The sequence below is a fragment of the Bubalus bubalis genome, chromosome 24, assembly GCF_019923935.1.
Source record: "Bubalus bubalis isolate 160015118507 breed Murrah chromosome 24, NDDB_SH_1, whole genome shotgun sequence".
Classification (NCBI taxonomy): domain Eukaryota; kingdom Metazoa; phylum Chordata; class Mammalia; order Artiodactyla; family Bovidae; genus Bubalus; species Bubalus bubalis.
The window spans coordinates 8408124-8420682 of NC_059180.1; the positions used below are offsets into that span (position 1 = coordinate 8408124).

General features: G+C 46.1%; 2 protein-coding genes across 6 annotated transcripts in view; both read left to right on the forward strand.

Annotated features, from left to right (window-relative positions):
• Positions 1–3669, forward strand: part of HIP1 (huntingtin interacting protein 1) — a 137390-nt gene extending 133721 nt beyond the window's left edge. For all 5 annotated transcript variants that reach the window (XM_044936079.2, XM_006057114.4, XM_044936080.2 and 2 more), the window contains one exon: positions 235–3669. The gene's annotated coding sequence lies outside the window, so the exon portion shown is untranslated. The remainder of the gene's footprint in view (positions 1–234) is intronic.
• Positions 3670–12099: 8430 nt separating this feature from the next.
• The window catches only part of POM121C (POM121 transmembrane nucleoporin C), a 43975-nt gene continuing 43515 nt past the window's right edge, over positions 12100–12559 (forward strand). Inside the window, exon 1 of the mRNA XM_044936251.1 lies at positions 12100–12307. The gene's annotated coding sequence lies outside the window, so the exon portion shown is untranslated. The remainder of the gene's footprint in view (positions 12308–12559) is intronic.

The window sequence follows — 12559 nt, forward strand, 5'->3', positions numbered from 1 at the left end:
CTTCCAAAGATTCTTTCCACAGGGACACCCTCTGTGTTCCAGCCCATGATCTGGGTTCTGTCACAGCCCCTCCCCCAGAGGAGGGGGGACTAGGGCCACCCCAACAGAGGGGACCTCCTTCCTGGAAAGTCCTGCTTTACCCCCAAACATCTGATGTCCTTGTTGGCGGGGGATGGGGGCGCTGCTGCTGCTGAGCTGCTGAGAGATCTTAAGCCTGTTCTGTCTTCCTTTCAGTCTTTTCCGTTTCATCATTTGCACAAACTTGTGAGCACCAGAGGGCTGATGGATTCCAAACCGGGACCCGACCCTGAGTCTGCGCAGAGTCGGAAGTGGAGCAGAAGTGTCCTGGCAGAGAATGCCAAGGCTGTGTCCCCTCTTTTGGCAGTTCCATGGATTCCCACTGCTTCTTATGGTGGTTGGCTGGGTTGTTTTTTTCTTTTTTTTCCCCCAAGTTCTACTCACATAGCCAACTCTCCCAGGGGATACCCCTGAAGCCCTGGGCTATTGCGGGCCCCCTAACCACAGCAGCTCACAGCGACGGTGCTGACCAGGCTTCGCCGTGGTGCTCCCCGCCAGCCCCCGAGCCGAGTGTCCTGCTGAGCGAGTATGGGTCCACCGAGGCCACTCCCCGGGGTTGAGCGGAAGGAGAGCGAGTGCCTTGCCTTCTAAAGCTGGAGCCCAGCCGAAAGCCTCTGCCCACCTTCACAAGGGAAGGGGATGACAGAGAGAGGGAGAGGAAGGATGCACACAGCCGAGGTCTTCAGGAGTCCCGCCCATCTTAGAAACTCCCTGTGACTGGGCTAAAAAACCTTTACCCCATGCTTGAACCCAGCTGGTGAGAGTTGCCACACTTCCTGCCCCCCCACCCCCAGAGGAATGTTCCATGGTCCCTCAAGTTGGCACCTCCCTTCAGACACAGCCAGGGCCCTAAGGGGGAACATGTGAGGGGTTTCCAATCCCTTTCTGCCTTGGCATCCTCTTGAATCTCAAGGAGATAGTTCCATGTTCTACCTAATCAATAGACCCAGAAGATCAGGCCATCTTGCTCCCAACAGGAAAGAACCCTGGGCTTAGTTTGGTACCTTGAATATTTATGACTAACCTCCATTAGCAGCAGCAGCAATCGCAACCTACAAAAAAAAATGCTGGCAGCAACTGAGATTTCAGGTGTGACTATGGCAAGGCATGCATCGCTGCCCTGGGACATCTGTCTTTAAGAGACAGAAACAAGGTCAAGATCTGGTCTGTTACCAGTTTGGATCTCGAAGCAAGAAAGTTCTCAGAGAATCTGGGTCAGGGAAAACCAGAGGGGGGAGGGGACCCCTGGCTCTGACCCCTTCCAACCACACGTCCCAGGCCCTTGCTGCCTTGCGAACAGAATGAAGGAGGAAGATGAATGAGAAGGAGGAGTGTGAACAGTGTCCTGGAGACGGGCAGCTCGCCAGCACTTCACCTCCAGATGGACCCCGGAGTTTAAGTGACCTTCCCATCTTGGACAGACGATGTCTTCCTTCCTTTATCTGTAGCAGCTCATAGATTGTAGCCAACAAGCACGTCCCAGGACCTGTCCCCAAGGACCATAGCTGAGTGCGGCTACGTGACAGGTTGTGAGACCCCTGTTTGATCACTGTGAATCCACTCTCCTTCCTACCCACCCACCACCTCCCTCTCTCTCCGTTTTCTCAGGCACTTGAAGAGCTGCCTCCCATTAACTCAGATTATCAGACTCAGATGTGTGCTTTCCAAACTGGGCTAAAGAAGCGGCAGCCGTAGAAACTGACCCGGTCTTACGTTGACTGCTTCTTTGTGCTCAGCTATGGATATTTTTCCATCCAAGGCTCAGATGGAATGATGTGTATGTAGCATCCTTAGCCCCGCTATACCAATTAAGCCAATTGGTGTGTTCTCAGCGTGGGTCAGCATCCCAAGGTGGCTGGTCCTTGCTTCCAGCATCCCAGCCATTCAGATGATTGTGCTCCAAATTACCAAGGGGGAGAAAATCTAGTGTACTGAGCCAAATTAGGCTTCTCTAAATGACCCTCCCTCTAAAAAGAAGCCACAGTAATTTTTAAAACTTGGACGAGCATTTCCAGAGTAATAAAACAATTATGAAATTATTTAAACAGGAACACAGGCTAGTTCAGTCTCCCATGAAGAAATATATGTCGGAATTGGTATAATTACTTTCATAATCACTTGACTTAGAAGCTAGCCCGTTCTCCAGCTGAAATCAAAATGTCGTACCCTGGCTGTTCTAAAAACGAGCGTGTTATTCTGGGTGTGAAACACCTTGATTAAACCATTAATCACATCCTAGGGCTAAAAATGAACCTCACAGTCTTTCAGTCACTGAGTAACATCATTCATGACTGGAGTCTCTTGGGTCAGTGGAAGTGGGTCACAGCAAGGCAGGACAACATCAAAGATGGCTTAGGGCTGACGAGAGGTTGAAATAGAGCTGTATCCATTATCTTAATTGTGTAACACAGTGTCTCTCATCTCTAGAATTAGGATATGAGTGTACCTGATAAGGGGGGGAAAAATCAAAAGACCTGCTTTTGTGGGGTTAAATCTGTATCTGAGCACGGAGTTTAAGGGAGACTCGAATTTAGATTGTTTGCTAATTCTGCTGCACACGGGAGGATCCCTGGGATCCCACCTGATTTTGAGTCCCTAGCCCAGTGGCTGGAAGAACCACTGCCCAGAGCATCCTTTCTTGGAAGTGTCTGAGCTGCCAAGGCAGACAACAGGCTTTACACTGGGTACCATGGGGGTCACAAGCACGTGTCAGTCCGGTTGGTTTGCTTCTGCCTCCTGCTAAGGAGCTGGTTCTGAGCTCACACCTGGCTGGTGTCTGCTTCTTGGCCAGCTCCTTAGTCTAGAGGGGTCTCCTGGCTCCACTTACCTTGGTCTTTAATGAGTGGTGAAGTTCTTGCTACCTTCTACCACCTTTCCATGTCTCTGGAAATCCTTCCCACCAATGAAAGCCTTCGGTCCTGGCATTGGCCTTCCACCTAGACCGGCTTTGCCCTCTCTCTGCCATCCTCGGTCCTCCAGAGACCACACTGCCTGTCGCAAAGAAAACCACCACCTCGGGCCTGCCAGCCATCAACTTAGCAAATCGGGCCAGCTGTCTGCTGCTCACGTCTCCCAGGTCCAGACCAAACGGGATCAACAACCCACAGTGGTGACTCAGTCTCTTACCCCAGGAGCCAAAGCAACACAAAACAATTGGTCAAACATCGTTGGGTCCGATTCTGAGAGTAGGTGATTTCTAGACATGTCTTTCAGGTGACCCTCAACTACCTCAGGTTTGAAGGCCCTAAATTAAGCTGATACTACTCATGGGGACAGACCAAGGAGGGTTCGGAGAAATCTTGGTGATAACGCACTTGTCTCAAACTTACAACAAACTCTTTCACGTTTTGGTTTGCAGGGGTGGGGTTGGGTTTGTTTTTCTTCTGTTTTTAACCTTTCCCCCCAGTTTTCCATTAGAATAGTTCCTACAAATGAATTTCATTTCTCACTGAGTGCCTACCTTCCCAGGGCAGGTAGCCACTGGCTTTGTTTCCTTCCAGCAGTACTTTTATTATGGGTATTAAGACTTTTCTTTGTATAATACATTGCATCTGTGTTTTCAATTTTTCAATAAATACTTCAACCTGGCAATGGAGAGTATTGATAACTGGCCAACCAAACTGGTTTTGAGATCTGGAATTCCAATGAAAAGCCGCCATTCATATCCCAAGGTTCACTGAAGCATACAGCGATCACATTTCCTTTGCTCCTTTATTTATTTATTGGCTGTGCTGGGTCTTTATTGCTGCCCGCGGGCTTTCTCCAGTTACAGTGAGCAGGGGCTATTCTCTAATTGCAGTGTGCAGGCTTCTCAATGCAGCGGCTTCTGGTTGCAGAGCACAGGCTCTAGAGCATATGGGCTTTAGTAGTTAGGGCACACTGGCTTAGTTGCCCTACAGTATGTGGGATCTTCCCAGACCAGAGAGAAACCTGTGCCCCCTGCATTGACAGGCAGATTCTTAACCATTGGACCACCAGGGAAGTCTTCCTTTGCTACTTCAGAGAAAAGAAACATTAATTCGCACCCCTTAGAACTTTTCCATCCTCTCTGTGCTCTCTTGACCTTGGGAATGGTCAGAGAGCATCAAGTGTGCGATATAGTACTGGAATTTATTTGGAGGACCAGGTCTCTGCCTGAAATCTCGGGTCTCAAGCAAGGGATATTTTTGTTCTTCATCCTAGGATAGGTATGTTCAGGCTCTTCTGCCCATGGAATTTCCCAGGTAAGAATACTGGAGTGGAGTACCACTTCCTACTCCAGGGCATCTTCCCAACCCAGGGATCAAACTCGATTCGCATCTCCTGCACCAGCAGGCGGATTCTTTACCACTAGCACCACCTGGGAAACCCCTGTCCATCCTAAACCTGTGAAAACCATCTGCCATCTTAAAATTGCATGGGATGAATTCTGCTCAGGGCCAGAGCTGCCAGTCATAAGGGGATTGAGAGCAAGCCAGTCACAGCTACCAGAGGATTTACAGAGGGAGCTGACAGAATGGGACCGGCTGCATGAGGACTTTCCTGTCTGTAACTTAATGCTGCCAGTGTGTTAAGCCAAGGGGACCTATCAGGGAGGGAGGAAGATGGGGAAGACCTGGGGTCAGCAAGGAGGAGAATTGCCCAAAATGATTCATCAAGAACAGAGAGAAGGAAGCAAGTGGTTTTTGTGTTTAGTCAATCTGTCCAGCTGTTGGCAACTCCATGGACTGTAGCCTGCTGGGCTCCTCTGTCCATGGGACAGGAGGGCAAAGAATCAGGATAAGAGGAGGAAAGTGGTGAAAGTGCACAGGGCAGGAGATGATCTGGATAAATACAGAGGGACCCTTGCCTATGAATGCATTTTGTTTCATGGTTTTTGCTGCATTTTTGCAGCATTTGCATGCTGGTGGCCATACAGTGTGGCCAAAAATTTAAAAACAAAGCCAGTGAGGCTTAATCTTGCTCACCATGGTTGTCATCAGCCTCTAATACATTACCCAATGTAAGTTTAAGCATTATGGAGTGAATGAACTCTCTTTTTATACCACTCTCTTACACACATTTCCTGTATCCATTCATTGCACATGCTCTGAAATGCTTAATGAAATGCTTAATGAAACCTTTATGTTCCCTGTAGTCAAAAGTTACTTTCACATATTCATTGTTCCCTTTTCAAGGATCTACTCTACCAGGCGCTGGGAACACCATGGAAAGCAGAAATAGATGTGGTCCTGCGCTACTGGAGCTTACAGGCTATTGTTCAGTCACTCAGTCATGTCCGATTCTTTGCAGCCCCATGGACTGCAGCATGCCAGGCTTCCCGGTCTTCACCGTCTCCTGGAGCTTGCTCAAACTCATCTTCATTGAATCGGTGATGCGAGCCAACCATCTTGTCCTCTGTCGTTCCCTTCTCCTCCTGCCTTCCGTCTTTCCCAGCATCAGGGTCTTTTCTAATGAGTCAGCTCTTTGCATCAGGTGGTGAAAGTATTGGCGCTTTAGCTTCAGCATCAGTCCTTCCAATGACTATTCAAGGTTGATTTCCTTTAGGATTAACTGGTTTGATCTCCTTGCAGTCCAAGGAACTCTCAAGAGTCTTCTCCAACACCACAGTTCAAAAGCATCAATTCTTCAGCGCTCAGCCTCCTTTATGGTCCAACTCTGATAGCTCAGTTGATAAAGAATCCGCCTGCAATGCAGGAGCCCCCGGTTCAATTCCTGGGTCAGGAAGATCCGCTGGAGAAGGGATAGCCTACCCACTCAAGGTAGCCCAAGCCTATTCTTGGGCTTCCCTTGTGGCTCAGCTTGTAAATAATCTGCCTGCAATATGGGAGACCTGTGGTAGATCCCTGGGTTGGGAAGATCTCCTGGAGAAGGGAAAGAATACCCAGTCCACTATTCTGGCCTGGAGAATTCCATGGACTATATAGTCTATGGGGTTGCAAAGAGTCGGACACAACTGAGCAACTTTTACTCACATCTCATACATGACTACTGGAAAAAACTGTAGCTTTGACTATATATTTTTATATTTTATATAATTTATATAATATATAATTATATGATTATATAGTGTATAAATATAATCTATAATATATATTATGTATGATTATAACAATATATAAATGATATATATAATATGGAAAACCATAGCTTTGCCTATATATTAATATATAATATATAATATAATACACATATTATATGCCGAGGTCCAGCCCCAGCTGATCCAGGGAATTAGAAGGGGAGACGGCTTCGGCGAGTTCACTGGATACAATAGCTTTATTTAAATATTAATTAGAGATATAAAGAGTAATAGAATGAGGATAGCTCAGTAGGAAAATTCAGCGGAGAAAAGAGGCTGAGTAACTTGGTTTACGCGGAAAGTCAATATAACCTGTGACATCAGGTTAGCTCTGACCATGGAGGCCGCAGGCGCCCTCTCGAATAGTGGAAGGTGCCCCACCTTAGGCACCTTCTTGAGTGGGTCTTAGAAGCCCAGGCAAATAAATGGTCACAGAGGACCTCCGCACTCCAGATGGAGATTCAGCCAGAAATTGAGAAAAAGAATGACATGGGGAGACCAAGCTTCGGTGAGCAAGGCCCGTAGCTTTATTTTCAACAGGGGCTTTTATACCCTAAGTTGCACATAGAGGATAATAGGGGATGTGAAATCATGCAAAGTCAGCAGTCTTTGATCCTTATCGAAACCAGGGTTTCTTTCCTGCAAATTTATCGTATACAAATGGTTTAGGTGATTTACATCATCTTCTGGCCAGAAGGCCTATTAACATTTTATGACTCTTGACAAAGGTTTGTCAACCGTAAGACTTATTGTCTCTAAGAGTAATTATTTTAAGGTTTGGCACCATCCTCCGAAGGTGTTAGATAAAGTTGCATTCCTATAGGGCAGAGGTGCAGGAAAGAATTTATTACCTTAAGGGTCTAAAGTTGCTAACACCAAGGCCACTACTTATTTTTTCTACATACCAAGTATATTAATTAATACACATTCAAAGATACAATACAGGGGATGTGGAAACTTGGCAGCAAGCATTGGCTCATCAATGAAATCTTTTACTAGTTTTATTCTGACAGTTTCTAACTCTCTGAGAGGCTCTAAGCTATTTGAATATCTTAAGCTTCCTGTGCCTCTTGAGGCTGGGAGACTGTAAACAATCGTGTGCATAGCTGTAGGAGTCTGGGTAAACTTGTCAGGCAAGTTAGAGAGCTATCTGAGGGGTTTGGATTTAAACACTCCTAATGCCCAGAAACTTTATTGACTGGAGCTGTAAGTTAACTCTTTATCAGAGAGAGCGAGATGGTGGTGGGAGACAGCCCCCGTAAAGTCAGAGGTGAGAGCACAAAGCAGTAAAGTAGGCAGACTCTGGTTTTGGGGGGTAGATGCTCAAGAATATCCAGGGGAACTCCTGAGACTCGATCCCGCCTTTGCGTATGCCGAGCCTCCTTCCTCATGACCTTTGCCACAGGCGGAGCTCCTCACGCCGGCTCCCGGCAATTATATAATATATAGATATATATATATTTATAATATGTTGTTATATATTATATAATATGTATATTGTATATTATATATATAATATATATTAGCCATGCCAGGCATCTTGCAGGATATATATATATATATTAGCCGTGCAGGATATATATATATATATATATATATATATATATATATATATATCTAATATATATATTAGCCATGCCAGGCATCTTGCAGGATTTAGTTTCCTGACCAGAGAGTGAACCTGGGTGCTCTTCAGTGAAAGCGTGGAGTCTTAACCATTGGACCACCAGGGAGATCCCTCCTACATTGTTTAAAATGAAAATTATTACAACAGGTACATCCTCTAGAATCAGCAAACATTGCTGTGTTGTTATTGTACACAAGAGACTACAGGAGAGGGAAAAATAAGAGATGGTTCCTTCTTCAAGAATCTTCCAAACATGGGAAGAAGACAGACACATACATTAGAAACTGAAGTGTGGGAGAGCTGAAACATTATTTCAAGAAACCTAGCAGTCTCCAAAGATAAAAATAGGCAATAACTTTAGGAAATAATGGCATCAAGAGAAAGCTTTTAAGAAATAAGACGTAAGCATGTTTCAAGGCTCAAAAGAAGTCAGAGCAGGTAGAGACTGAAATATGGCAGAAATCAGAGACCCTGATGCTGGGAAAGATTGAAGGCAGGAGGAGATGGGGACGACAGAGGGTGAGACAGTTGGATAGTATCACCAACTCGATGGACATGAGTTTGAGCAGCTCCAGGAGTTGGTGATGGACAGGGAAGCCTGGCGTGCTGCAGTCCATGGGGTCTCAAAGGGTCAGACACAACTGAGTGACTGAACTGAACTGAGAAGCAACTTCCTTGAGGTGCAGATTCACTTATTCTTCCCACAAATTCTGACTCCATGTCTACTGCGTTTAAGGCACAAGGGATACAGTGCCAGGGACAAGCCATCCTCCTGACACTGAACAAATGTGATGCATGACCAAAGGGTGCATGTAAAGGACATTGAAAGGGAGCTAATACATTCAAGGAGGTCAGAGGAAGCTTCCATGTAGAAATGACTTTTAGGCTAAAACCTAAAGATAAGAAAAAGTTGGCAGGGGAAGGATACTCCTGGCAAAGCTAACAGCAGTGAATGAGAGTTTGAGGAATAACAGAAGCCCTTACCAGCTGAGAGTGACCAAGTTAGAGCCCAATTATAGAAGTCCTTGAATGCCATTTAAAGTATGTGAGACGTTACGCTGGGGATCTTAAGCACAGTGTAATATAACACTTCATCACCCTCATAACTTCATAACCTCAGTAATCTCCTAAATCTTCCACCTGCCTGAATTCTGCCCCTCTCACGCCATCCTCATTCTGTAGCTGAAGTAATCATCCGCCCTCCAAGTTACATCTGATCTTGTCAGCTTCCCTCCAAGTTACATCTGATCTTGTCAGCCTCTGTTGTTCAGTCACTCGGTTGTGTCCTACTCTTTGCAACCCCATGGACTGCAGCATGCCAGGCTCCTCTGTCCTTCACTGTCACCCAGAACTTGCTCAAACTCAAGTTCATTGAGTTGGTGATACTAACTAGCCAGCTTCTCCTCTGGCCTGGCCCTCCCCGGTCACCCTCTCTGCTTTCTAAAACCTTTCAATGGCCTCCCATTGTTGTTTCATAAAATTGAGGTGAAATTCACATAACATAAAATTAACTCTTTAGAACATTTATTTCATTCACATTTTATGTAAACAGCACCTCAGTCTATCAATAGTTGCCAAACATTGTCATCACCCCAAAATAAAGCATGGTACCCATTAAGCTGTCAGTCCCTATTCACCCCTCTCCCTAGCCCCTGGCAAGCATCAGTGTGTTTTCTATTTCCACGCAGTAGTGTTCAACAGATGGCATTATAAACCAGCAAGGAAATATGAGCTATCTAAACACTCAAAACATTAAATTTTTATGGATGATATATATTTAGGGTGGGCTTCCCAGGTGGCGCTAGTGGAAAAGAACCTGCCTGCCAAAGCAGCAGACATTAGAGATGCGGGTTTGATCCCTGGGTCAGGAAGATCTCCTGGAGAAGGGAATGGCTACCCACTCTAGTATTCTGGCCTGGAGAATAATCCTGTATAGTCCATGGGGTCCTGAAGAGTCAGACACAACTGAGCGACTTTCACTTCCTCCTGTTGGTCAGTTCCTGCTTTCCTGTTTGTCTCATTTTGTATCCTGGGAGCTTGTCTTGGCTTTTCTCCTGCCAGAGTGTGAAAACTGTCAGTTCTTTCCTGTGCAGGAGGCCAACTATTGGGTAGGGTTCCCAAGAACATGGCTGTACAGAAATGTGGGCTGCACCCCATTTGCAGCTGATGTCCTTCCAATTGTTCCCAGCTCTCTGTGGGAAACTCTCTTTCTCTGGGCTCTCTTTGGGAGTGGCTCCAGTTCTGTAGAGGACTGCATCTTTGGCACCCTCTTTGGGGAGACCCCTGCTAAATCATATAAGTCTTAGTGGTTTTAGTTTTAAGTCAAGACTTCCCTGGTGGCCCAGATGGTAAAAGAATCTGCCCACAGAATGGGAGACCCAGGTTTGATCCATGAGTTGGAAAGATCCCCTGGTGAAGGGGATGGCTACCCACTCCAGTATTCTTGCCTGGAGAATTCCATGGATTTGGTGGGCTACATGGGGTTGCAAAGAGTCAGACATGACTGAGCAACTCACACTTTCAGCGGGCATACACATGCCTTTGGTTTTAAAAAAAGAAAAGGAGGAGGGTATTCAACACTGCCAGGAACGTTTGTTGTTAAGCTGGGCTGATAGTAAGATATTTGAAATAATTCAGGGGGTGGAGGGGCAGGCAGAGGAGTTCCCTGATGGCCTAGTGGTTAGGATTTGGCACTTTCACTCCCGTGGACCGGGGTCAATTCCTGGACAGGGAACTGACATTCCCACAAGCCATGAGGCACGGCCAAAAAAAGAAATTTTTAAGAAACTTTTAATTAAAATTTAAATATAAAAATTATTAAAAGAAAAAATTTTAAAAAGCGTTCTGTGGTCAGAAGTTGGCCTTGTAAGCCGATATTCAGTTCTTGATGGGAGCTATTTTTTCAGGCTTCTCTGGTTCTATGTGGTCCTGCTCCTTCATGGGAACTTCTGTCAACTGAAATCCCCTTCCTGAACCGCTGCCAACTATGGTTCACCAACCTGTCTTCCTCTCCCTTGCTGACACGATTCTACTGAGGATAAGAGGAATGTCATTGGTTTCTCTGGGAAACTTCTGACCTCCCCACACTGGCTCTGCTTCAACCTCTTCCCTGCCACTCAGATGAGCTTTGGAGACTTCCAGACAGTGGCTAGATGTCTCCTCAGTCATCAGTCACTAGCCTAAAATGTAGTTCTCAGCCTCCATCAGATTACCTATCCAGGGCAAACAAAAATCTTAGAGACCTGCTCCATAAATAATGATAAAAAGAATCAGCCCTCATATTGAGTGCATAACCTCAACTTGTCCCATTCGCCATGGGATAAAATTTGGATAAAAATATAAAGTGGGTATAAGGGCTTCCTTGGTGGTCCAGTGGTTAAGACTCTGTGCTTGCAATGCAGGAGGTGCGGATTTGATCTCTGGTCAGGGAACTAATTACCCACATGCCCCGTGGCCAAAAATATAAAATGGGTATAAACCAATGAATTTGCATTACTAAGTTTTACTGACTTAGGGCTAAAGTTTTCAAATGAAAGCTACAATATCTCTGCATTTGCTTATGCGTGCATGTCTATGCATGTACATTACAAAACGTTTAGGTGATATTTTTCTGCCTTTGGATGCTATTACCAAGTTAGTCATAAAACCCCTTAAAGGAGTTCTATTTGAATTGATTTAGAGATAAATGTTCATCAGAAACATTTTTTTAGATTGTATGATGGCTGTCATAATAGCATGTGTTTAAAAAACCTTATCAAAACTGGTGAATTTTGTGTAGCCATTTTGATATTGAAGATGGAAGGAAATAAAGCAACATTTTCTGCATATTATGCTTTATTACTTCAAAAACGGTAAAAGCATAATTGAAATGCATAAAAAGATTTGTGCAGTGTATGGAGAAGGTGTTATGTGACTGATCAAACAGGTCAAAAGTGGTTTTTGAAGTTTCATGCTGGAAATTTATCACTGGACAATGTTCAAGGTCAGGTAGACCAGCTGAAGTTGACAACAATCAAATGGAGACCTTAATTCAGATCAATCAATATTTTACCACGGCCCGGAGAGAGCCGACATACTCAAAACACCCAAATCAAGCATGGAAGAATCATTTGCTGTCACAATACAACCTGGCCCAAATTGAACAGCTAACACCTGTTCTATTAGTATGAGCAGTAAAGAAAAGTCCTTTTGGCTCCTCACCACCGCTCTTCACGGAGCTTCTACCTAAAACCACAGGTTCTCTGAGGGAAGGTAGCAACCTGCTACCGCCGGCTACCACCCCTTTTCCCAACCCCCGGTTGCCTAGCAACCAGCTCCCTCCTGCCCCTCTCGCGTGAGTCGCCCGCAGTGACGCGAGACAGGCGCGGTGCATGTTGGGACCACGCGGGTTCGTGTCCTTCTGGGCCCTCTGGTCAGCGAGGCTGACAGGTCTTCGCGGCCTAGACTGGCGAACGTCAGAGCCTCGCGGGCCGCAGCTGCCTGGGCTGGCTTGTTACCGGGGCCGTGGCCAAACCGTCCACCCTCACCTGGAAGTGCGCGCTTGGGTAAGCCCCTGCCACGCCCTCAGGCCGCATAGGTGTCTCAGGCTTCCCTCTGAGCTGGTCACCAGCGGCTTCCGACTCCGATGATGTGGTGGACAGAGCAGTGTGTTGGGGTTTGTCAAGCACGTCATAATTACGAGGCGACTCGATAGACGTGAGTTTGAGTGAACTCCGGGAGATGGTGATGGACAGGGAGGCCTGCCGTGCTGCGATTCATGGGGTCGCAAAGAGTCGGACACGACTGAGCGACTGAAC